Source organism: Jaculus jaculus, chromosome 4, assembly GCF_020740685.1.
Source record: "Jaculus jaculus isolate mJacJac1 chromosome 4, mJacJac1.mat.Y.cur, whole genome shotgun sequence".
NCBI classification, from domain to species: Eukaryota; Metazoa; Chordata; class Mammalia; order Rodentia; family Dipodidae; genus Jaculus; species Jaculus jaculus.
In genome coordinates, this window is record NC_059105.1 from 8,390,961 (window position 1) to 8,416,585 (window position 25,625).

The 25,625-nt window shown below is 42.9% G+C and overlaps 1 long non-coding RNA gene across 1 annotated transcript in view; it reads right to left on the reverse strand.

Annotated features, from left to right (window-relative positions):
• The window catches only part of LOC123460296, a 41,359-nt gene extending 21,380 nt beyond the window's left edge, over window positions 1-19,979 (reverse strand). Inside the window, exon 1 of the long non-coding RNA XR_006636878.1 lies at window positions 19,787-19,979. This is a non-coding gene — a long non-coding RNA (uncharacterized LOC123460296). The remainder of the gene's footprint in view (window positions 1-19,786) is intronic.
• Window positions 19,980-25,625: the final 5,646 nt, after the last annotated feature.

Below are 25,625 nucleotides of genomic sequence, written 5' to 3' on the forward strand. Positions count from 1 at the left end.
ACCTGATATTCGATAAAAATGCCAAAAATACTCATTGGAGAAGAGACAGCCTCTTCAGCAAATGGTGTTTTGAAAACTGGATAAATATCTGCAGAAGGATGAAAATAGATTCTTCTCTCTCGCCATGCACAAGAATTAAGTCCAAATGGATTAAAGACCTTAACATCAGACCGGAAGCTTTGAAACTGCTAGAGGAAAAAGTAGGGGAAACCCTTCAACATATTGGTCTTGGCAAAGACTTTCTGAATACAACCCCAATTGCTCAGGCAATAAAACCACAGATTAACCACTGGGACCTAATGAAATTACAAAGATTTTGCACCGCAAAGGACACAGTGAAAAAAGCAAAGAGGCAACCTACAGAATGGGAAAAAATCTTCGCCAGCTATATATCTGATAGAGGATTAATATCTAGGATATACAAAGAACTCAAAAAGTTAACTAATAAGGAATCAAACAGGCCAATCAAAAAATGGGCTAAGGAGCTAAATAGAGAGTTCTCAAAGGAAGAAATACGAATGGCATATAAGCACCTAAAAAAATGTTCTACGTCACTAGTCATCAGGGAAATGCAGATTAAAACTACATTGAGATTCCATCTCACTCCTGTCAGATTGGCCACCATCATGAAAACAAATGATCATAAATGTTGGCGGGGATGTGGAAAAAGAGGAACCCTTCTGCACTGCTGGTGGGAATGCAATCTGGTCCAGCCATTGTGGAAAACAGTGTGGAGGTTCCTAAAGCAGCTAGAGATTGATCTACCATATGACCCAGCTATAGCACTCCTAGGCATATATCCAAAGGACTCATCTCATTTCCTTAGAAGTACATGCTCAACCATGTTTATTGCTGCTCAATTTATAATAGCTGGGAAATGGAACCAGCCTAGATGTCCCTCAACAGATGAGTGGATAATGAAGATGTGGTACATTTATACAATGGAGTTCTACTCAGCGGTAAAGAAAAATGAAGTTATGAAATTTGCAGAAAAATGGATGGACCTGGAAAGTATTATACTAAGTCAGGTAACCCAGGCCCAGAAAGCCAAGCGCCACATGTTCTCCCTCATATGGGGATCCTAGCTACAGATGACTGGGCTTCTGTGTGAGAATGAAAATACTTAGTAGCAGAGGCCAGTAAGTTGAAAAGGAGACATAAAGGGTGGAGAAAGGAAGGGAGGAGGATACTTAATAGGTTGATATTGTATATATGTAATTACAATGATTGTAATGGGGAGGTAATATGATTGAGAATGGAATTTCAAACGGGAAAGTGTGGGGGTGGGGAGGGAGGGAATTACCATGGGATATATTTTATAATCATGGAAAATATTAATAAAAATTTAAATAAAAAAATTAAAAAAATAAAAAAGTGAAATCCAAAAAAAAAAAACAAAAAACTGCCATAATGTTTTGATGTAATCACCATCTCATTCCTGGGACAAAGCCCCCACCCCCAACCAAAAGCCTCTGATTGGAGGAAATTTTTGTTTTGTTACAGTTTTAGGAGCAAGTTTTATGGTGGCAGGTGGAAGCATGACATGAGCAGAGGCTGGGCATCATCTCTGCCACAGTGGGTAGAAAACAGCAGCAAGAGAGTGAGCCAAACTCTAGCAAGGGGAAGCTGGTTATAACACCCCAAACAGGCCCCTAACAACACACCTGCTCCAGCAAGGCTCCACCTCCCCAAGTGTTTTCAGCTGGGGACCAAAACATCCAGCCCACAAGGTTTTTTGTTTATAAGTCTATAAGTATACTGGATAGGGTAGAACAAGAGGCTTATTTCTTGCTTAACTTTCAAAATGAATAGTGGACTACCCTTGAAGTGGTGACTCAGAACACATGCTCCTTCCCCTCTGTAATTCACAGCCTTGAAGACTGGCCTGTCCTTTCTACCATGCTGGTAGAAGGGTCAGCAGAATAAAGAAGCCAGACCATTTCTTAATCATCTTATTTTGAAAGTAACATCTACAGCTTCGACTTCCAAGTCTTTATGAATAACTAGCCATGTGGCGCTAGGATCTGGATGTGAAGTGTCCCCAAAGGCTGATGTTCACAGTCATCACAGAGTGACAGAATCATGAGGACTCTGAGCTAATCACTGGATTCACACACTGGTGGATTCATAATTTGCTGGCACCATGGAGAAGTCAGGAGACTTTCCAGGTGAGGCTGGCGGGAGTAATTTAGCAGGGGCGTGTCCCTGCAGGCATACTGTGCCCTGAGACCTTCTCTGTCCCTTTCTCTGCCAGATGACAGGAAGTGAGCTGCTCTACTCCGCCATGTCACTTCCTGCCACCATCCCTCTGCCTTGCCTCCGGACTCAAGCACCAACCATGGATTGAAACGATAAGCCGAAATGAACGTCTCTTCCTTTTAGGTTTTCTCCTGTATTTCTCCTTGTGATGAAAGTCTAATACATCTGGCTGAGCAAGATACAAGGCCGTCAGGAAAGTGGTCCCTGAGAGAACAGGCGTCTTCTATTCAACCCGGTCCTGTGCACTGAGGAAGTCCACAGTATAAAAGGCAGCCCTGACTTCGAGGACTTAGCATCAATATGAGAATGCAAATAGCTCATTGTTAATTTTTATGTCAATTACATATTGCAACGGAAAAACTATGACTAAATTGAGGTACATAAGATAGTGTATTAAAATTGATTTTGTCCGTCTCTTTTCATTTTTAACTTGGCTTATAGAAAACCTTTAAATTACATAGGTGGCTGGCATCTTATTTCTTTTGGACTGTGCTGCTGGGCACTCAGCCTTCTCTCGAGATTCTCTATTGCACAGGTAGGCAGCACCTCTAAGCCACTCACAAACCAGAAGAAGAAATCGCAGGTCTCAAAATCGAGACATGGGGCTGGGTGTGTTACCATGCACCTGGCAGCCCAGCCCCCCAGGGAGGGGGAGCAGGCACAGTAAAACGATGGCAAATTCTAGTCCATGCTGGTCCTCCATAAAGCAACTCTAAACTAAAACAAAATACATTTATGCTTTTCATTTCTTCCATCCTCACTTGCTGGAGCCACATGGCCACCTGTCTTTGTCTTGCTTCCTATTGGCTTCCTACTGTCTGGCTTTATGTAGACTTCTTTGTCTCTGTGTCTGTCCATCTCTTTCATCTCTGTACCAATCGGCTGCTATGAGCAGGGCAGGGTTATGTGTGTTGCTGCCCATTTACCAGAAACAATGAGACCAGGTTCTCAAGAAGGAAGCACAGTTAGGCCAGACTGTCTGAATGACGTGCTTTCTCAGCGTGTAAGCTGTATAAACACTGTGTGGGCTTGGCAGCTGTCAACATTCCCAGTTTGTACACTTCATAGACTACATTTGCTTTGAGGCTTTCTGTAAAACTCTATTGAATAGGTGACACATTTAATCTCAGGGTAACATTATTTAACTCATGTCATTACTAAAGAAAACATGTAACTAATCTTTCTTTCTGGGACTTGTACTAGTGCCCAGAAATAGTCAACATTACTGACAAAGCCTTGAACGTCCAACAATGTACCTGACACTTGATACAATTCTTACCACATCAGACTTAGCCCATGAGACTAGGCTCATCAGACCACAGGCATTGATTATATGAGACTCAAAGTCAGAAATGGACAGTGTGTCCCCAAATGTAACTATCCGCTCAGGATTTTATATATTAGCGTTGGCCTTGGTAGTTTAAGAAACATATCTAAGTAATTGTCTCTGAGATATGCCCTAAGAAGATTACCAGATGTTTTATATTCTCAGGGAACATTTGTGTGCCTGACACTATGCTAAATCCCTTATCATTAATGACTTATCAGTATCAGATTTTATTAAAATGAAGCTTGTAACTTGAGTCTCCTAGAGAAGGCTGTCACTGGGGGTGAATCCTGGAGTCCAACCCTAAGATGTGTTTGGGGGTGGATCTGAATTCCAGCTCAAAGGTGTGAGGAGAACAATTTGGGCATCCACAGTTAGTGATGGCTGTTGGTACACTGCATGCAGCTCCCGGGATAAAGAGAAGTTATCAGCGAAAAAAAACAACAGGGGACAATACAAGCCTTAAGTTTGGCCAGCCAGGCCAAATGAGCCAACAAGTGCAATGTTGGCATGTCTGATATGGGGGAACCCAAACACTCTCTAATTGGACTTGAGGCTGCTCCACAGGAGGTAACACATGCCTGGTACTGAAAACCTATGATGGGGAGGTCAGGAGCCCTAGGGGTGTGATGACTACTGTTGTCTGGCTAAATGCATATACTATGCTCACCAAACTGCCCGGTAAACACTCCTCTTACTGTTCATGCCCATATTTTAATGCTACTCTCACTTTTGGTTACAGAAGCTTCTCTTTGCAGATGACAGTGACCTTTGGATGGTTCAGAAGGCACCATAGTGCTGAAAAGTAACAGAAGAGTGCTCAGCACTGAACTATCTCTATCACACCTTCCAAGGCTCAAGGTCCATTGTAGAAGAGGTGGCGGAAAGAATGTAAGAGCCAAAGAAAGGGTGGGACTGTTTACAATGCACTCTTCCAGATACAAAATGGCCTGGATATCCATGACCTCACAGTGCCTGGCACTACCTACACAAGACCCTCATAACAGTAGAAAAAGATGATGACATCAAAATGAGAGACTTATGGAGAGGGGGAGGGGATATGATGAAGAGTGGAAAGTGGGGGGGGAGGAATTATCATGGTTTATTGTCTATAATTATGGAAGTTTTCAATAAAAAAATTAATGCCCTAAAAAATTAGAGGAATTGGTGGAAATTTTTTTTGCCAACTTCCTTAATACAGAAATTCAGATAATACTTGAAAGTGGCTGAGATCTTAACTTCCTTAATACAGAAACTCAGATGATATTTCAAAGTGGCTGAGATCTTTAAATAAGAGGTCAAGAGGCAAGGCAGAGTAAGAAAGCTATTGACTTACAGAAAGAAAGAAATAAAGAAGGGTGGAGAGAGGAAGGGAGGTAGAGAGAGAGGGAAGGAATGTAAGAGCCCAAGAAAGGTAGGACTGCTTACAATGCAATCAACCAGACAGAAATTGGCCCTGATATCCATGACCTCACAGTGACTGACACTACCTTCACAAGACCCTCATAACAGGAGGAAAACATGATGACATCAAAGTAAAAGAGAGACTAATGGAGAGAGGGAGGGAATATGATGGAGAGTGGATTTGTGAAGGGGAAAGTGGGGGAAGGGAGGGAATGATCATTGTTTATTGTCTCAGTATGGAAGCTGTCACTAAAAAAAAGGAAAAAAGAAAAGAGAGAGGGAGGGAGGGAGGGAGGAGAAAAGAAAAGAAAGGAAACAAAAAATAGAAAGACCAGGGGCTGGGAAGAGAGTTCAGATGGTAAAGTACTTACTTGAAAGAATGAAGACCTGAGTTTGATGCCCCCATTCCAGGCCTGAAGCCCCAGTGCTGAGATGAACCTCAGGTTATTCCCAGAGCTTGTTGACCTGCAGGTTAGCCTAGCTGGTCATCTCCAGGTCAATGGAAGACCTTGACTCACGAAAAGGTGGATGGCATTCCTGAGGAAAGAGCCCAAAGTAGCCTCTGGCTGCGTTCACATCATCACACTCATGCTTCCACACATATACCCAGACATTGCACACCTGCACCCGCACACATACAGACATCGCACACCTGCACCCGCACATATGCCCAGACGCGCGCATAAGAAACAGAAGACGAAAGAATAGCAATAAGGGTATGAAGAAGGCCACTGCATAGACCTCTGCAGAGATGATTTCCATAAAGATGGGTTTTCTAATGAAGAGTAATTTCCTGCCAGTGCTGTTTGGTTAATAATGCAATTTTACCTGAATCAAAATTTAAGTATCTTTACTAAATTCCTGAGCACCTTGGTGAATTCCATAGTTACTATCATGTTGATTCATGGGAATCTGACATAAATGATACATAATACTAGAAAATTGAATTTAAAACACACTTTTGTTTTATATTCTCATTCCTATTGTAGAACAAAAACTTGAGTCTAATGCTACTGTGTTACTGACACTTCAAATAAGATTTAATTAGTTTCTCTGACAGAGCAGTAAATCTTTAAATTAAAGAGTTCAGGAGTGCTTGGCCCCATAAATTCTCTAAGGAAATTTCAATAGGAATAAGCGTTAGACACATCTCTCTTTGTGCTTCCCACGCAGCAGCCGTAGGTGGCTCCTGACGCGTGTCGGGAACCCTCGAGTCTCTGAGCCCACTGCAGGCGTTAGTGAGATAAAACAACACGGTGCACGGGAACAAGATGTGACCCCAGTGTCAGACAGCAGACAAGATACCAAGCAATGGGTAACTCCTGCATTCTTCTGTAAGAAGCGCCCGGCCTCTAGTAGCAAATGTCTACAAAATTCCTGTGTAAAGTTTTCTGTGCATTTAATCTCTAGTCCTGTTTCCAAGCCCATGTGATGGTGCTGTTAATGTTTTCACTTGTCAGACGAGGAAATAGGCACATAAGCAGATTCAGGTAACCTCCTGAGAAGACCCTGCTAACGGGCACCCAGAACAAAGGCCAAGGGAGAGCCAACTGTATTTCCTTGGCTTGATCCTCATAGTGCAGGGCCAGACCTCACTTCCAGAGGCCAGACCTGCCTTAGCCTTCTTCATCCCTGAAGGACAGGTTAGAGAGCCCCAACTAGAACCACCACCTACCCCGCCCCAGAAACAACCCACAACCTACGACAGGTGGCACCCGGTGTACTATCTCCTAGCTCTTTTACCCCTCGGCTAGGATCACTCTGAAGTTCACGTTTTGTGTTGGCCACCAAGAGTTCCTAATTAGAATTAAGCCTTAGCCATCCACAGTCAACATTGTCTTGACAGTTCACCATTTAATGACCTTCTGTCCCCCTTCTTAACTCTTTACTCCCTAATAGTGATTCCTAAGAGAATTTCATTCATATGCTTGTCTCGGGTTCTGTTTTGGGGGGACTCTAAATGGAAAGCAAGCCCTAGCCAAGATTACACCCCACCAGCTTGGTTACAGAGTATGGATGCTTAGTCAATACAATACAGTGACGGCCCATTCTCCACAACGTCTGGGTCATACTTTGCAAAAAGGGAACCATAAGGGAAAGAGTCATTAACCCCACACGACTTCAAACCTCTCGTCAAGGTCTGTGAGGAGGCTGAGTGCTGACTCCTTGCGGGTAGATGAGTTAACTGTTCTTGTTGCTGTGACAAAACACTTGACCAAAGCAACGTGAGGAAGGAGGGGCTTATTGGGGCCCATAGTTTCAGGATACAGCCCATGGTGGAGGGGGAGGCGTGACTGCCTGAACTTGGGGCAGCTGTTCACACGAGGCGCCAAGGCAGAAGGCAGACAGGGATGAATGCCAGCGCTTCACTCGCTTTCTCCTCTTCACCCAGTCTTGGGACCCAGCCTATAGAATGGTGCTCCCCCACACTGAATACCACACTGGTGGGTATTCCCTGTCTCAGGAAAGACTGTCAGATACACACAGAGGTTGGTTTCCTCGGTGATTCTAAATATGGCCAAGTTGACAATGAAGATAAACCATCACTCTGGCTAGCTGATCCACCTGTCACGATGTGATAAAGGCCGTTAGATGACTCTTGGGTGTAGACAGAGGGCTTACCGCATTCGGTACCCAGCATCAACATTTGCGCTGAGCCTATTTTCTAGCGGGTAATGCAGATGAGTTCAAACAAACTGCATGTAGTGTTGGGTGACAGGAAAGAAACCCTGGAGTTAGGGATGCAAATCTTACCTGTCCTTCTGTGCTGGAGGGCAGACCATGTCTCTTGCCACTGCAAACAAGCACCAGATGTTTGCACCACTTCGTCCATCTGGCTTTTATGGATGCCAGGGAATCAAACCTGGATGGGCAGTCTTTGCAAACAAGCACCTTTAACCCTGAGCCATTTCCCCAGTCCAGGAACCCAAATCTTTCATGTGGAAAAACCAGCATGTCTGTTCTTTGCTCTAGAGGGAGGCACTATCTCTGTCTTTTAAGGCTGTTATGCAAAACACCTTTTAAGGGATCATCTATAATAAAGACAATCAGTGCCTCACTTGGAAGATATGTAGATCATCAGATGTGTGGAAAACTGTCATGCAACACAAGAATCAAGACAGATGTTCACAATTTTATCACATCTAAACCCATATAATTGTGCCTAATAAGAAATGGTAAGAAACAAATAAATTGCAAAAATTTTAACAATATTTATTTATTTGAGAAAGAGAGGGAAGGACAGAAGAGAGGGAGAAAGAGAGGAAGAGGCAGATAGAGAGAGAATGGGTGTGCCAGCCACTCCAGCCACTGCAAATGAGCTCCAGATGCATGTGCCACCTTGTGCATCTGGGCTTTATGTGGATACTGGGCAATCAAACCTGGGTTCTTAGCCTTCATAGGCAAGTGCCTTAACTACTAAGCCAACTCTCCAGCCAAAATAAATTGAAAATTTTTTTTAATACTCTTTTTTCTTTTGACATTTTCAAAGTGCAAGTGTGTGCTTGTGAGCATGTCTTGTGGCACCCATGCAGGGGCCATAGCACAATCTTGGGTGTCGGTCCTCTCTTGCCATCTTCTCTAAGATAGGACCTCACTTGTTTTGAAGTTGGGAAGGCCCACGTAGCTGGCCCACGAGTTTTGAGCTCCTCCTCGCCCTGCCTCCTGTTGATGATGTTGAGTTTACAGAAGCATGTGCCACTTTGCATCTTGCTTTCTGTGGGTGCTGGAATCAAAGTCAGGTCAGCAGGCTTGTAAGCAAGCGTCTGGAAGTCCTGAAACATCTCCCTCACCGTGATTTTTACTTAAAAACAACACATAAGTACACTGTCTTTCCTTTGATGCTCACAGTAAACCTACTACCAAGCATACTATGAGGCTAGGGCTTTATAGTGGATGGAAAATGCCTCCGAAATATGCCGTTTGCTTTTCAATTTGCTGCCTGTTTTTTTTTTTGTTTTTTTTTTAAGGTGACTTGCACTGTGTCAGTCAGTCACTGCCAAAATTGAAAACAAAGAAAAGCTGTGGGTTTGGAATTCATCTGTGAACAATTTTAAGGATTATCAGAATTAGCATTTTTGCTCAAGTGGGGGTAATACATATTTAGTTCAAAAATTTCATGAATTTCTTTCCAGCAGGGGAATATGCAAGATTGGAGTGCATTTGAAAGAATAAGTTACCCTTTAGGATATCCTGCTTATAGCATCAAGGTGTGTTTGTGGCATGTTTGATACCTGGAAAAGGGTAAAGAGAAAGTCCTACTATATAAATTATAGTGAAAGTGCATGGCAGAAATTTGCTACATAAATTCCAAAATGATGTCATTTTGGTAAACAATAACAACAAAACCCGTGCACTTGAAGAAACACGGGGAAGCCTTGGTTGAGGAATAGAAAACCTGAGGTTCTGTGAGGCTGCCCTTCATGCAATTTGTAGCAGATACAGAGAAAGCGGGCTGGAAGCTCTCAAAAGGTCTCCGTTGGCGAGCCTGCTTTCTACAGCAAGTGGCCGCGTTCCTCTTGCTCTGCTCTGCACTTCGCCCCCCATCCCTCTTGCAAATTCCCTGACCTCTGACACCTGCTTCCCAATAAGGAAAACACATTTACAAGTGGTACTTATGTGTATTAAATCAAATTAGATAATACTCAGGAAGCACTCTTTAAGTTCCTGATGTACTATGGACACTAGAAAAGTCGTAGCCAATGTCATGATTAATTTCACCTTTTCAGGCATCAAACTAATTTCATGTGAAGTTTTTTTTAATAACATAAGTACATTTTTAATATTTCGTATTTATTTATTTATATAACGGAAAAAGAGGCAAAGAGAGAGAGAGAAAATGGGAGTATCAGGGCCTCTAGACACTGCAAACAAACTACAGATTCATGTGCCACCTTGTGCATATGGCTTACATGGGTCCTGAGGAATCGAACCTGGGTCCTTTGGCTTTGCAGGAAAGTGCCTTAACCATTAAACCATCTCTCTAGCCCAAAAAGTACATTTTTTAAATTATGTTTTTTATTTATTTATTTATAGTTTCTTATTTTTCAAGGTAGGGTCTCACTCTAGCCCAGGCTGACCTGGAATTCACTATGTAGTCTTAGGGTAGCCTCAAACTCATGGTGATCCTCCTACCTCTGCTTCCTGAGTGCTGGGATTAAAGCTGTGTGCACCATGTCTGGTCCTAAAAGTACATTTTTAACTCTTCATATGAAGTCTGGCTCTAAGTAATTTAATTCAGGTATACCTGTTTTCCCCTATCATATTGTTGAATAATGTCAAAGTTACTCTAGAAAGAACTGTGTTATTAACACCTATATTAAAACTACTACCTAGATTCTACAATTTCATTTTATTATGTTGGTATTATCATGTATCTACCTACCATTCCTATATTTATCCCAACATTTGCCATTTTTCTCTTTTTAAATATTGTTTATGAGAGAGGAGGGCGAAAGAGAAAGGGAAAGAGAGAAGGAGAGACACAGAAAGAGAGCGAGAACAGGAAGTATGGGCACTCAGGGCCTCATGTCATGCAAGACAGCTCCAGACACATGTACCACTTTGTGCATGTGGCTTTACATGTGTACTGGGGAACCAATCCCAGACTAGCAGGCTTTGTAAGCAAGCACCCTTAATTGTGGAGTCATCTCTCCAGACCCCCAATCTCATTTTCCTTTATGTATTTCAAATTTAGTTGAGGACATCAGCACAGTGCACTCCTAAATACATAAGCCTGTGTATTGTTAGATTGTAACAACATGTTTGTGGTTTCTTTTCTTTTCCTTTCAGCTAAAACGTAACTCATAGTAAAATTATGTATTTATTTTTAGATTTTTGGGGGGGTTGTGGTTTTTGGTTTTCAAGGCAGGGTCTTGCTCTAATCTAGACTGACCTGGAACTCACTCTGTAGTCCCAGGCTGCCCTCAAACACACAGCCATCCTCCTCCTTCTGCCTCCTAAATGCTGGGATTAAAGGTGTGTACCACCATGCCCAGCTATTTAGATTTCTGACTGATTTAAATATCCAAATCAGAATTAAAATTATATTTGCTACAACAGTGTATTGGAATGACTTTAAACTTTTGACATTAGTGCCTGGGGAAATGTCTCAGAGGTTAAAGACACCTGCTTGTGAAGCCTGATGGCCAGGAGTTCAATCCCCCAGTGCCCATGTAAAGTCAGAAGCACAAGTGGTGCATGCATTTGGAGTTTGCTTGCAGCAGCAGGAGGTCCTGACATGCTGATGCATACTTTCTTAAATAGATAATTAAATAAGTAGGGCTGGAAAGATGGCTTAGCCATTAAGGTACTTGCCTGTAAAGTCTAGACACCTAGGTTCGATTCCCCAGTACCCATGTAAACCCAGATGCACAAAGAGGTGCATGCATCTGGAGTTCATTTTCAGCGGCTAGAGGCCTTGTCACACCCATTCTCTCTGTCTCTCTTCTATCTCTCTCTGCCTGCAAATAAATAAATAAAACAGTGTTCTTAATAAATAAATAATTATAAAGAAGTACTTTTAAGATAAGATAACATTTTGATGTTGAAGGACTGTCTTACGGGCCAGCTAAGCCACCTTGATGTTCTCCTCTGTGGTTTTCCGAGCTGGGGCCACACAACCTGACCTAGAGCACATTCACATCCATAGAGTGGTAAACCAGAGCAGAAAGAAGCATCGCTGCGGTTTCGGGGGTGGGGAGGCATTGGCTGAACATAGGTCGGATACTCAGATATATCTAAATATTTTTGTTAGCTAAGGAAATTCATTTTGTTCCAAAACTTGAGACTTTATTTCTCTAACATGTTGAGAGGAATATGCTCAAGTAACTAAATCTTTCTGACCTATTTGTGTACACAGAGATGAGTTTCATCTGTAGAGATCACAGTAACACAGACAGCAATACAAATGTTGCAGATAGTACAAAAATTGACTGCACGACAGCATTCCTATCCTCTATTGGGTCCACAGGGGTATTTGCTTTATTTAGCATGTGGGTTTTATATGTTGTTTTATTGATCTTATTCACTCGCCATCATATCATTTAGTTCACACACACACACACACACATATATATAGTGCAGGGTCTTATGTTCCAGTTATTGAAATTTGAAATTTTTGCTATATATTGTACTAAACTTTTTCTGGATACAATTGTTTTTCTGAGCGAGGAAGCCATCCAGTAGGGAGGTAAAATGCTTGGCACAGGCGGCCTCACACTCTTCCTCATGCCACCTCCTAGCTCTACTATCTAGTCTAATCCACTTTGCTAAGCTGTGGGTATCGACATGTTGCAGCCCATTACTCAAAACTTCAACAAGGTCACGTGTCAGGGTCTTGGCAGAGACCCACTGTGTGTTATCCATATATCATCATCTACTTTCTGACTTCTGAATATTCAAGATGACACCAAAAATGGTTTTTGTGTATATGTGTGTGTGGTGTGCATGCATGTACATGTTTATGTGTGTGTACATGCATGTGGAAACAAAAGGTCAATATCCAGTGTCTTCCTCAATTGCTCTTCCACCTTATTTTTGAAAACATTTTATTTTATTTTTTTTATTTATTTATTTTTTTTTTTTTTTTTGGTTTTTCGAGGTAGGGTCTCACTCTGGCCCAGACTGACCTGGAATTCACTATGGAGTCTCAGGGTGGCCTTGAACTCATGGCGATCCTCCTACCTCTGCCTCCCGAGTGCTGGGATTAAAGGCGTGCGCCACCACGCCCGGCTTTTAAAACATTTTAAAAAATTATTTTAATGGCTTTAATCCCAGTACTCAGGAGACACAGGAAGGAGGATCACCATGAGTTCAAGGTCACCCTGAGACTACATAGTGAATTCCAGGTCAGGTCAGCCTGGGCTAAAGTGAGATCCTACTTTGAAAGACCAAAAAATCAAAAAAAAAAAAGAATTAAAAATTTTTTTAAAAATTTTGTGAGGTAGTCTCACTCTAGCCCAGACAGGCCTGGAATTCACTATCTAGTCACAGGCTGACCACGAACTCACAGCAATCTTCCTACCTATATCTCCTGAATGCTGGGATTAAAGGCATGCATCACCACACCCAGCTGAAAAATTTATCTATTTATTTATTTATTTATTTATTTGCAAGGAGGTCGGGGAGAGAGGGAGAGAATGGGCACACCAGGGTCTCCAGCCACTGCAAACAAATGCCAGATGCATAATGTGCCACTTTGAGCATCTGGCTTTACATGGATACAGGGGAAGCGAACCCTGGCATTGCAAGCAAGTGCCTTAACCCTGAGCAATCTCTCCATCCCCACCTGATTTATTTTATGTTATTTATTGAGATAGGGTCTCTCTCTGGAACTGGGACTCACCAGTTTGGCTAGAGTAGCTAGCCAGCAAGTCCTGAGTAGCTACATGTTTCGTCACCCTCATGCTGACACTGTAGGAGGGCACCACCACACCCAGCTTGCAGGTAGGTTCTGGGGATCGGAACTCAGGTCCTCATCCTTCCACAGCAAGCACTTGACCCACTGAGCATTTCATCCCATCATCCTGTTGAGTTGGATTAGTGTCTCAAGTCAATGATTCAATAGGAAAATAATATAGTTGTGAAACATACAGACTCCGGAATTAGACACACCTGAAAGTAGGTGATCTTGTGATCTACTTATGTAGAAACATTAAGCAGGATACCTAACTTCTCTCAGATATGGCAAGTTGCTCAACCTCTCTGAGATGACTTTCTTACCTGTAAAATGGGATAACAATGAAACACGGGAGCTGGCACCGCTAAGCGCTGAGTGTCTGTGAGATGCTGAGTGTGGTGGTTAAAATGCAAATGTCTCCCATAGCCTCAGGTTTTTAATTAAGCTTCCGATCTGGTCCCCAGCCAGAGGAGTCCTTCTGGCAGTGTGTCACTGGGCGCTGATCTCAAGTCTAGCCTATTGGCCGCTCTTCTTTTTCTGCTGTGGGTATATGATGAAATGAGCCAGATTCCCCCACCATGATGAAGCTTCCCCTCAAAACCATCTTCCTGAGATAAAGCCTTTCTTCCCATAAGCTGCTTCTGGTCATTGCAACACTGAGTAACAGCACAGCATGTCACTTAGATCTATCAATTCTCACAACCAAGAGATGGGTAATGGTATTACCTATCTTTATACAAGAACACCCAGGATCACTGGGCTTTTTTCAACTCAGTACCCCTCACCACAGTGCTAATAATAGAATAATAACACTCAAATGCACACAGTTGTGTGAAGAAGAAATAGGCAGACCTGAGTCATGAGACAGACATGTGGTAGGCATTCAATCAGTTTGTCCTCCTTTCCCTGGTAGAAGTAAACCCAAGTAAAAGTACCAAGTGTGGTGGTTTACACTGTCAACAGGACAGGCCCTGGAGTCCTCTTGAGGGATTATGTAGATCAGGTTAGCCTCTGGCATGCCTGTGATCTGCTGTCTTGATTAGGGTAGTTGGAGTGGGAAGACCCACCACGGCTGTGAGAGTCATGGGCTGGGGTACTGGACTGCATGAAAAGAACACGGTGCCTGAACACAAGCACTCGGCACGTGGCTTCCTCACTGGGAACTGAAAGTGTCCTGGAACTTTGACCTAAAATAAACCACCTGAGCTGGAGAAATGGCTCACTGGTTAAGACACTTGCCTGCAAAAGCCAAGCACCCAGATTTGATGTCCCAGTACCCACGTAAAGCCAGATTCACAAGGTGGCACATGTGTCTGGAATTCATTTGCAGTGGTTAGATGCCCTGGTGTTTCCATTATCTTCCCTCTCCCTTTCTCTTTCTCTCTTATCCATATAAATTAATTAATTAATTAATTAATAAAATACCTTTAAGAAATTAATTCCTTAGCCCCTTAACCTGATTTCTGTCAGGCATTTTGTCCCAGGAATGAGAAGATAAGTAATACAACTGGAATCCACATTTTAGATGTCATATTATTTGTAGGAAGTCAGTGACTCTCCACCAAAAGAAGCAATGAACTTGCTTAGAAAGCCTGTCAACCCAGGTTCAATTCCCCAGTACCTAAAGCGGTGGGCGCATGCATCCAGAGGGTTTTTTTTTTTCTTTTTCAATGACAAGAGGTCCTGGCACGCTTTCTCTCATCTCAAAAATAAGAATGCTTGGGGGCGGGAGAGATGGCTTAACGGCTAAGCGCTTGCCTGTGAAGCCTAAGGACCGCGGTTCGAGGCTCGGGTCTCCAGGACCCATGTTAGCCAGATACACAAGGGGGCGCATGCATTTGGAGTTCCTTTGTAGTGGCTAGAGGCCCTGGCGGGTCCATTCTCTCTCTGTCTGTCTATCTGCCTCTTCCTCTCTGACTGTCACTGTCAAATAAATAAAAATAAACAGAAAAAAATTAAAAAAAAATAAGAATGCTTTTAAAATAAACAAAAGAATAGATTTGTCCTGAAGTAGTAACTTACATTCCCAAATGAAAATTTCCTGATTATGCTATCTCTCTCCATCATTCAGAGACACATGCACTTTTGTAACCGAAGAGTAGGGCACAATTTAGAATCAAGGTGTTCCTCCCATAAGCTGTCTGGTTGGATGTTCATCTCAGCATCGTGGAGCTGTCTACTATACCCTTAACGACTATCTCTGTGTACCTGAAGCAGATAAAAGCTGGCCTGGAGAGATGGCTCAGTGGTTAAGCGTTTGCATGTGAAGCCTAAGGACCCCAGCTTGAGGCTCGATTCCCCAGGACCCAAGTAAGCCAGATGCACAAGGGGGCACACGCATCTGGAGTTCGGTTGCAGTGGCTTGAGTCCCTGGCATGCCCATTATCTGTCTCTGTCTTCCTCTCTCTGTCTGTCACTCTCAAATAAATAAATAAAAATAAACAACAACAACAAAAAAGATGAAAACTTTATACACAAAATCACCAGTGAAGATATTCAACAGTGGACAATGCAAGTCTTAAATTCTGCCAGCCAGGCCAAATAAGACAACTGGTGCAATAGTGGCATGTCTGTCATGGTGGAAACTAACTGCCCTCTAATGGGACTGGAGGCCCGCTCCATGGGAGGGAATACATCCCTGAGACTGAAAACTTAAAACAGGGGCAGTCATGAGCCCCAGGGGTGTAACGTCTGCTGCTGTCTGAGTAAATGTATATAGAACACTTATCAAACTGCCCAGGAAGCACTTCTCTTAATTTTCATACCCATATATTAATGCTACTCTCACTTTTGGTAGAGAACCTTCTCTTTTCAGATGGCAGTGACCTTGTGATGACTCAGAAGGCATCATTGTGCTGGAAGGAAGTGACAGGAGTGCTTAGCACTGCAATATCTCTATCACACCTTCCAAGGCTCAGGAAAAGGTGGCAGAAAGAATGTAAGAGCCAAAGAAAGGTTAGGGCTCCTCACAATGTGTTCCCCTCAGACACAAAATGGCCTGAATATCTATGACCTCGTAGTGCCTGACACTACCTACACAAGACCATCATAATAGGAGGAAAAGATCATGACATCAAAATAAAAGAGAGACTGATTGAGAGGGGAAGGAGATATGATGGAGTTTCAAAGGGAAAAGTGGGGGAAGGGAGGGCATTATCATGGGATATTGATTACAATCATGGAAACTGTTAATAAAAATAAATAAAGAAATAAAAAGGAGAAAGCAGATTAACCAGGTGTGGTGGCACACACTTTTAATCCCAGCACTTGGAAGGCAGAGGTGGGAGGATCGCTGTGAGTTCGAGGCCACCCTGAGACAACATAGTGAATTCCAGGTCAACCTGGGATAGACTGAAATCCTACTTCAAACCTCACACCCCTTCCCCCCCCCAAAAAAAGAGAAAAAGCAGATTATTCTACAGTTTTTAAGACATAAATTAGCAAGAAAAGATTCAGTTTTGTTGACTATGTCCTTACTTTGTTAGAGGAAGAAATTAAAGTTTCAAGTTTTGAAGCAAAATGAACTGCATTAATTCAGTAGAATATTTGGACTCCATCCAAGGAATTTGCTTTATTTGGGTGAGCTTAGTTTCTGTGATATAATAATTAAGGTGAACATGTTGATGGAATAATATAGGCTTTCCATGAGTATTTCCTTTTTTTGAAAACTTTTTTATTAGAGGGAGAGAATTTGTGACAGAGCATGAGAGAGAAAGAAAACTGGTGTGCCAGGATCTGCAGCCCTGCAATCAAACTCCAGATGTGTGCACCATCTTGTGTGCTTGGGTCACCTTGTGCATCTGGCTTATGTGAGACTTGGAAAGTCGAACATGAATCCTTAGGCTTCGCAAGCAAGCACCTTAACCTCTGAGCCATTTCTCCAGCCCAGTATTTGTTTTTTTTTTTTTTAAGACCTAAGAAAAGAGCCAACTGCTCTATGTTTCATTGTTGGCTTTGCAGTAGAACAAGGGTTCGGAGAGAAAGCACAAAGCACCCCACACCCTAACCTGTAGCTAACTGTGTGATCCATTAAGCATATGGCTAGTTCATTCTTAATTTTGAAAATTTGGTTTACTTTGTTTTGTTCTTAAAGGAGAGTTTTAGAAGGTAAATAGACCTCTTTGTCATCTGTCAAACACTGTGTGGGCAATTACTTTGTTTTCAGTTGCCTATAGCTACCCTAGTCTACAGTCCACGTGAAAAAAAAATAACAGGGGTAAGTTCTTGCTAAGTGCTTTTGAAAGATGAGCCTATAATCCCTGAAGGGAAGGTATAGGTGTCTGTATAAGTGTACACGCCCATCCTATCATTTTGTGATAACCTTTACCTTGCCGTGGGTCCCTGGATGTGGTGAGCTTCTTTTTTGGCTTAATTATCTGTTTATAAGAGCTCTCCTTTCACTGCAGTTGGGGGCCTGAGATCACGCCCTTTCATTAGCTAAACATTGCATGTTTCTCTCTCTCTCTCTCTCTCTCTCTCTCTCTCTCTCTCTCTCTCTATATATATATATATATATATATATATATATAATTTTTTCCTCTGAACTCATTGATCTCCATGTGAAATCTCTTCAAAAGGAGATAAACATAAATGCACTCTGTGCTCATAATAGTGGTTGACTCCCAAGATCTATTCTTTCCCAATGACTACTATGAACAAAGCCTATTCCATTTTCCCCTGAATGGGCTAAACTAGGAGTATAACCTATGCTTGGCCAATAAGCCATGACAGGTGTCCGGTAACTGCCTCTGGGAGCCATTTCCTAGTTCATAACACAGACACGTAAGAACAAGTCTGTCTTTCGCCTTCCTCTGGCCAAGGATCTGTAGGATCTACAAGTGATATTGTGACTATAGCCGCCTTGTTATTAGCCCAGTGTCAAGACGAAGTTGGGCTAGAGTCTAGATGTACTATGGCTGGATCCTATCCTAACTCTGAATTTCTTGATATAGGGGACAATAATTTGATTATTCTTATACCAGGTAGAGTTGAGGTTTTTGTTACCATCTATAGAAAGCAGTTTAGCTGACTGAGATGCACTATTTTTCCCATGTACAACATCAGCATTTAGCAGTCATCTAATTGCATGTATTTCTCCAGCCATTTGTCTACTCCATTACTATGATATAACCATGTAACAATTGCTACTGTTCTCTGTGCTCAAAGAATTCAGGTACTGATATGAAAGAAAGTCAGCTTGCTTGCCTTAGAAAGCAATGTTCCTTGTTTTCAATTAATTTTTAAAATTTATATATTAGAGAGGTAGGGAGAGAGAGAGAGAGAGAATGGGCTTACACCTGGAGAATTGAACCTGGGTCCTTAGGTTTCACAGGCATATGCCTTAACTGTTAAGCCATAGCTCCAGCCCCTCAATTAATTGTTGATTGCTCCCTGTACCTACCTTATTTCCATGGTTAGCATAACATGATGTGCTAGCTGTGTAAATTCACCAAAAGCAGTGGTCATGTGATGAATCAAACAACCAGGTCACAATTACAGGAAGAACTAACTGCCTTCTCAATAGATACAAAAAGCATTCTCGATAGCAGAATATCAAACTTTTGATCAAATTCTTAAGGAATTTGGGAAAGGAAGGAAAGAGCACCAATGATGATGTTTTAAATGAAATGTGATGTACGTATCTAAAGTTCACAGATTTTGTGCCTTGCAAAGAACTCAGGGTGATCATGGAACATAACAGGGCACATTGCTTTGTTTCTTTAAAAGTCAGATGGGAGTTAATTACAACAAAGTCTTAATTCTGGAATTTTGGTGGAACCTGTGACTGCTGGGGTGGAGGTGCTTGATTACCTCCTGGTCACACTCATCTTTACCTGGATTGTGTATGAAATATTCCTTAGCTAAACTGTTCTTAATTTCTCTGCCACAGTGAGCCATTACTTCCCTGCAAGGACCTTGATAGATATATAGTGGAAACAAACTTTGACTACTTTAGGAAAAGTGGAATTGGGGAAAGGGATAAAAGGATATTTGGAGTTCTAGAATCATGAGGAGGTAGGAAGAGGAGGCTGAGAGAAGAAGCAGGAGGAAGACAGCTGGAAAACTAAGGAGCATCCGTGATGCAAAAGTCATCAGCTGGGCAGAGCCCCACTTACTTCCTGCACCTGAGGCCCAAGGCCCTGTGTCCTTCAGTCACCCCCTCAGTTTTCAGGAGGACTGATTGCCTTGTCACAGGTATCTACTGACAGATGGATTAGTCCTCTTTGACTAATGTGATTGGAAGTGGACATCACTATTCACCAAGACCACTCCTATTCAGTGATTCCTTTAAAAGTAGAAATCAAGGAGTTAAAAAATAAATAACACTTTCTCCCTTGAAAGAACAAACATTACTCCCATCACTGTCACAATCAATCAAAGGATGCAAAGCCACTTACCAATTGAAGCATCTAAAGAAGTTCCGGGCTGGGGAGGTGGTTCAGCAGGTAAAGGCACTGGCTCACAAAGGCTGCTGGCCGGGGTTCAATTCTCCAGTACCCACATAAAGATAGATGCACAAAGCGGCACATGTCTGCAGGTTGTTTGCAGTAGCAAGAGGTCTTGGCACGCCATTCTATCTCTTTCCGTCTTCCTCTCTCTCAAATAAGTTAAGGGAAAAAAAAATTGTTAAACAAAGTAGTTGCTCTAAAAGTCCTGAAAGTTATATAGAGATGAGCACTTTTCAATGAAGTACAGAGAAGTACTGTTCCTAGTAAGACTCATGAATAAAAATTATTGAGTTTTTAAAAAAACTGTTTGTGTGCGTGTGTGTGTGTATGTGTGTGCACACGCACATGCATGCGAGCTCATGCTTGCATGTAAAGGTCAGAGGGCAGCCTCAAGGTGTCTGTGCTCCACCTTATTTAAGACAGCATCTCTTGTGCCTGCAAATGAACTGATAGACTACAAAGAAAAGTCAAACTAGCTGCTCGTAAGCTTTGGATCCTCCTGGCTTCACCTCTGCCAAATGCCCCATTCCCGTCCCCCATTGCTCTAGGAACACTGGAATCACAGACTCATGTGCCACTTTGCATCTGGTTTTATTTGAGTGCTGGGGAATTAAACTTAGGCCACTGAGCTTTGCCATTAACCATCGAGACATCTCCCCAGCCCCTTGAGAAGGATGTTAGCTGTGTTAATGTGAGACTGTCAGTTTCATCTTAACAAGGTGTCCATGTTGCTAGTGTCTCACAACTGCCTAACCAATGGGATCTTTTCTCCAGAACCAGCCACGCAAGAATTAATACAGAAACTAGAGACCTAGAATCAACTTACCTCTAGGAATTATCACATTATGCAAATTTGGGGCTACAACTAGCCCCATCAACTGTGATACCTTTTGGCTCTTGCAGGTAATCTCTGCTGCAAGGTCTCCTCTAGCTTATTTGGGCTTTGATTTCAACCAGCTCCAGATGGTGTAAGAATTAAGGATAAGGTTTTACTGTGAACTAAAGACAAAGAGCTTATTGAGGAAGGATAAAACTCTGCTATTTTACTATATTTGCTGATAGCTGTAGTTTATATAATGCTTAAATGTAGAATAAGATTTAGACTATTTGCTTTTATGTCTCTCTTGTACCATGCTTTATCTCAACTTCAAAATTACCTTCCAGAGACAGAGCTGATGAGTTATAAATTTCAACATATACTTTAGTTGTCATGAATGAAAGCAGTATGCATCATAATTGCCCCCTGGAGGTTTCTTGATATGGTTACCGTTATAATGCTATCAGTAATAAGAAATCCTTTTCCTTCAAATAAAGTCATATGGATGCAATGTCTATAATTTTTAAATAAGAATTTATATTCAGCTAAATTAGTTGGTTCTATACACAAATATTTTTATTTCCAAAATATTAATTCCCTGGGTAAATGTAAAACAAACGAAACACCAAGGTTGTGACAGTTTTTTAAAAAGTTGTCCATGAGATAATACTTAGCATGACGGTGTGATGAAGTACTGAGGTGGGTTTTTGTAATATGATCAGGCATGTAAGTTGTTGGGTTCTTTCTTTTTGGTTCAAGATGTAACTTGTCTCATATGCTCACATGTATTGTATGATCATCTGAATATGGAAAAGATAGGGACAAAATAAGTGCATAGAAAAAGAACAAAGTTTTCATGTATTTAAGTGTCTGCGGTTAGTCAGTGACATACCCTTATTTCCCTTTGATAACATAGCTTCTTACAAGGCATGTATGCATGCTCCTTCCCTGAACATGTCAGCTCGGAGTGAGGACAAAAAAGAAAGTAGAGGATCCAGCCCTTTCATGCAAGGACCCAGGGCCATCTCTACATCTTTGTTTTCTAATCTGAAGAGCATACATCTTTCCCTAACACAGTCGTGGCCCATTCAAAACTACTGAACAAGTCCTTCTAATTGAATTGGTAGCTGCGAGCTGATTTAATAACCAATATCTTCACAATCAAACCAGCAGGGCTGAAGCAGTCATTGCAGTGGCCTGGTATCCTGGATACCTAGAAACCCATGGCCAAGAAGCAGCTCTTGCACCCTTTTGCAGGCCCCTCATCCCTCATGGTGCCCATTAACAGACTGGGAATTAGAATAGGGGCTGGCCCACCCAGCTGCCTGGCTGGACCTGTTGGAATGCGGGTCCTCTGTGTGGATCACTGGCAATGGGGCCACCGTTTCCCTGTGTCAGGGCACCGTCAGCAGGAGTGGGAAGAGCAACTGTCAGGCATGTGAGATCTAGTGAGCTCTTATTCCGCCCACCCCCTTCTCTGCCAGAAAGGTGTCCATTTGCAGAAAAGAAAGTTCGTTTTCTATTTGCAAGCCAGGGCACCACTGGGCACCGAAGAGTCTACTGCTGCTTAAAAGTTGTTCATACATGTACTGAGGATGTTGCTTCCTTAGAAAGAAAAACCTCTGACTTCTGGGTGAAATATACAGGAAGTTGTTGCTAAGTGCAAGCTGGGTTTGTGGTTTCTAGTTCTGAGCTGTAAGGCATGTGTGTCCTGTGAGGGCTGTTCTCAGCCATAAGACCTATGTGTCCTGTGAGAGCAGTTCTCAGCCGTAAGGCCCGTGTGTCCTGTGACAGCAGTTCTGAGCCGTGATAAGGCCCGTGTGTCCCATGATGGTATGGCCGAGCCGTGAGTAAGGCCCGTGTCCCATAACGGCCGTTCTGAGCCATGAATAAGGCCCATGTCATGAGTAAGACCCGTGTGTCCCATGACGGCAGGTCTGGGCTGTAAAGTCCATGTCATGAGTGAGGCCCATGTGTCCCGTGATGGCAGTTCTGAGCTGAGAGTAAGGCCCGTGAGTAAGGCCTGGTAGCAGGTCTGAGCCGTGAGTAAGGCCTGTGAGACCCACGACGGTAGTTCTGACCTGAGAGTAAGGAGGGTAAGGTCTGTGTATCCCCATGGCGGCAGCTCTGAGCTGTAAGGCCTGTGTGTTCTGTGACGGCAGGTCTGAGCTGTAAGGTCCATGTCATCAGTGAGGCCCATGTGTCCAGTGATGGCAGTTATGAGCCATGAGTAAGGCCTGTGTTTCCTGTGACGGCAGGTCTGAGCCATGAGTAAGTTCTGTGTCATGAGTGAGGCCCATGTGTCCAGTGACAGCAGTTCTGAGGTGTAAGGCCCGTGTGTCCCGTGATGGCAGTTCTGAGCTGAGAGTAAGGTCCGTGAATCCTGTGACGGCAGTTCTGAACCATGAGTAAGGCCTGGTAGCAGGTCTGAACCGTGAGTAAGGCCCGTGAGACCCATGACGGTAGTTCTGACCTGACAGTAAGGAGGGTAAGGTCTGCGTATCCCCATGGTGGCAGCTCTGAGCTGTGAGCAAGGCCCGTGTGTCCTGTAATGGCAGGACTGAGCCGTAAGGCGCGCGTGTCCTGTGACCGAAGGTCTGAGCCGTAAGGCGCGTGTGTCCTGTGACCGCAGGTCTGAACTGTAAGGCGCGTGTGTCCTGTGACCGCAGGTCTGAACCGTAAGGCACGTGTGTCCTGTGACCGTAGGTCTGAGCCGTAAGGCGCGTGTGTCCTGTGATGGCAGGTCTGAGTCATGAGTAGGGCCCGTGTGTTCTGTGACAGCAGTTCTGAGCCATAAGTAAGCCCTGTGTGTCCTGTGATGGAAAGTACTGCTCCTTCCCAGGGCTTCATACAAACAGTAGCCATCCAGTAAAATTTCTCAAGTAAATAAATACGCATTTCTTTTTTTTTTAAATATATTTTATTTATTTATTTGAGAGAGAGAGAGAGAGGCAGAGAAAGAGGGGAGAGAATGGGAGAGCCAGGGCCTCCACCCACTGCAAATGAACTCTAGACACATGCACCCCCTTGTGCATCTGGCTCATGTGGGTCTGGGAGAATTGAACCGGGATCCTTTGGCTTTGTAGGCAAACTGTTCTTTACATAAAAGTTACCGCCCATTTCTAAAGTTATGACATCTTTTTTTTTTTTTTTTGGTTTTTTGAGGTAGGGTCTCACTCTGGTCCAGGCTGACGTGGAATTCACTCTGTCATCTCAGGGTGGCCTTGAACTCACGGTGATCCTCCTACCTCTGCCTCCCGAGTGCTGGGATTAAAGGCGTGCGCCACCACACCCGGCAAAGTTATGACATCTTTTGATGGGGGTGGTTTATGATGGTTGTTCCTTTTAATGCCTCTACTTGCCAAAATAAGATTGACAATATGATTGTAGGTCTCCAGCTTTTTAAAAAAACATTTTATTTGAGAAAGAGAAACAGAGGCAGACGGGTGGAAAGGCATCAGGGCCTCCATCCACTGAAAACAAACTTCATAGGCATGTACAACCTTGTGCATCTAGGGAATCCAAGCTGGGTCCTTAGGGTTTGCAGGCAAGCACCTTAACCACTAAGACATCTCTACTCCATCTCTACCTTTTTGGTACATGTTTTCTTGGTTTGTGGAATCCAAACTGAAAGCTAGCTTTAAGATCTGATCAATTTTATTAAAGCATACAAGCATTTCTTTTAGAAACCCATATACTGAATAAAGGAAGATTAGTACAACCTTGGCTATACTTAATGCCCATGATATATGGCAGCAGATGTTGAGTGGCTACTCTGTTGTGATGGCTTTTAAAATGGATTCACTCATTTCCATTTCACAATAGCACAAGGACGGAGTATTCTCACTGACTGTATTTTACAAAGAACTCAAGGCAAAACAGCTGTCTTTACCCCCAACGATATAAAGCACGGTGAAGTGGCGGAGCTTATATTCAAACCAGTGGCTTCAGGAGCATTTGCAGTTGAAGGGAGCTTGGCCATTTCAGTCTGGGGTGTGCAGGCCCTCACTAAGCTGCCCTGCAGGTAACTCCAATACAAAGTCAAGTAACTCTGATACAAAGTCAGAACATGCATTTTAATTTTTATTTATTCATTTATTTAGTTAACAGGATGAGGGAGAGAGGGAGTGAGGGAGGGAGGCACGGAGGGAGGGAGAGAGTGACAGAGAAAGAGAGAATGAATATGGGTGCAGCAGGGCCTCCAGCAAAGGAACTCCAGATCATGTGCCATCTTGAACACCTGGCTTACATGGGTCCTGAGAATCGAACCTGGGTCCTTTGGCTTTGCAGGAAAATGCCTTAACTGCAAAGCCATCCTTCCAGCCCAGAACATATATTTTTATATAATCAAGATATTGAGCCATATGGCAGGACAGAAATAGAATGAAAATCGAGTTTTATATTGTAATGATTATGGAAATAGAGATGGAATTAGCATACAGGTTATAAATCCTTTCTAAGACTCTTGCTTCCTTTTTTGGTGTTGTTTTGGTTTTTCAATGTCCGATATTTAGAGCTTTGGTTGGTTTATTTTATTTTTGGTGTTATGAGATAGGGTCTCATTCTAGCCCAGACTGACCTGGAACTCAACTCTGTAGTCGCAGGCTGGTCTCAAACTCACAGTGATCATTTTCCCTCTGCTGGGATTAAAGGCATGCCCCACCACTTCTCAAGCTCTTGGTTTGATTAGCAACTACTAAAAAATCCAAGAAAATATATTTTCAATGGGGCACTTCAACGAAGAAGCTGAAAGTATGACAGGGGTTTAGTCAACACACGTAAAGTAAAACTCGGCCATAAACAAGCATCTATGTTCATTATTAAAGTTGCTATTTTAGGGCTGGAGAGATGGCTTGGCGGTTAAGCGCTTGCCTGTGAAGCCTAAGGACCCTGGTTCGAAGCTCGGTTCCCCAGGTCCCACATTAGCCAGATGCGCAAGGGGGCGCACGCGTCTGGAGTTCGTTTGCAGTG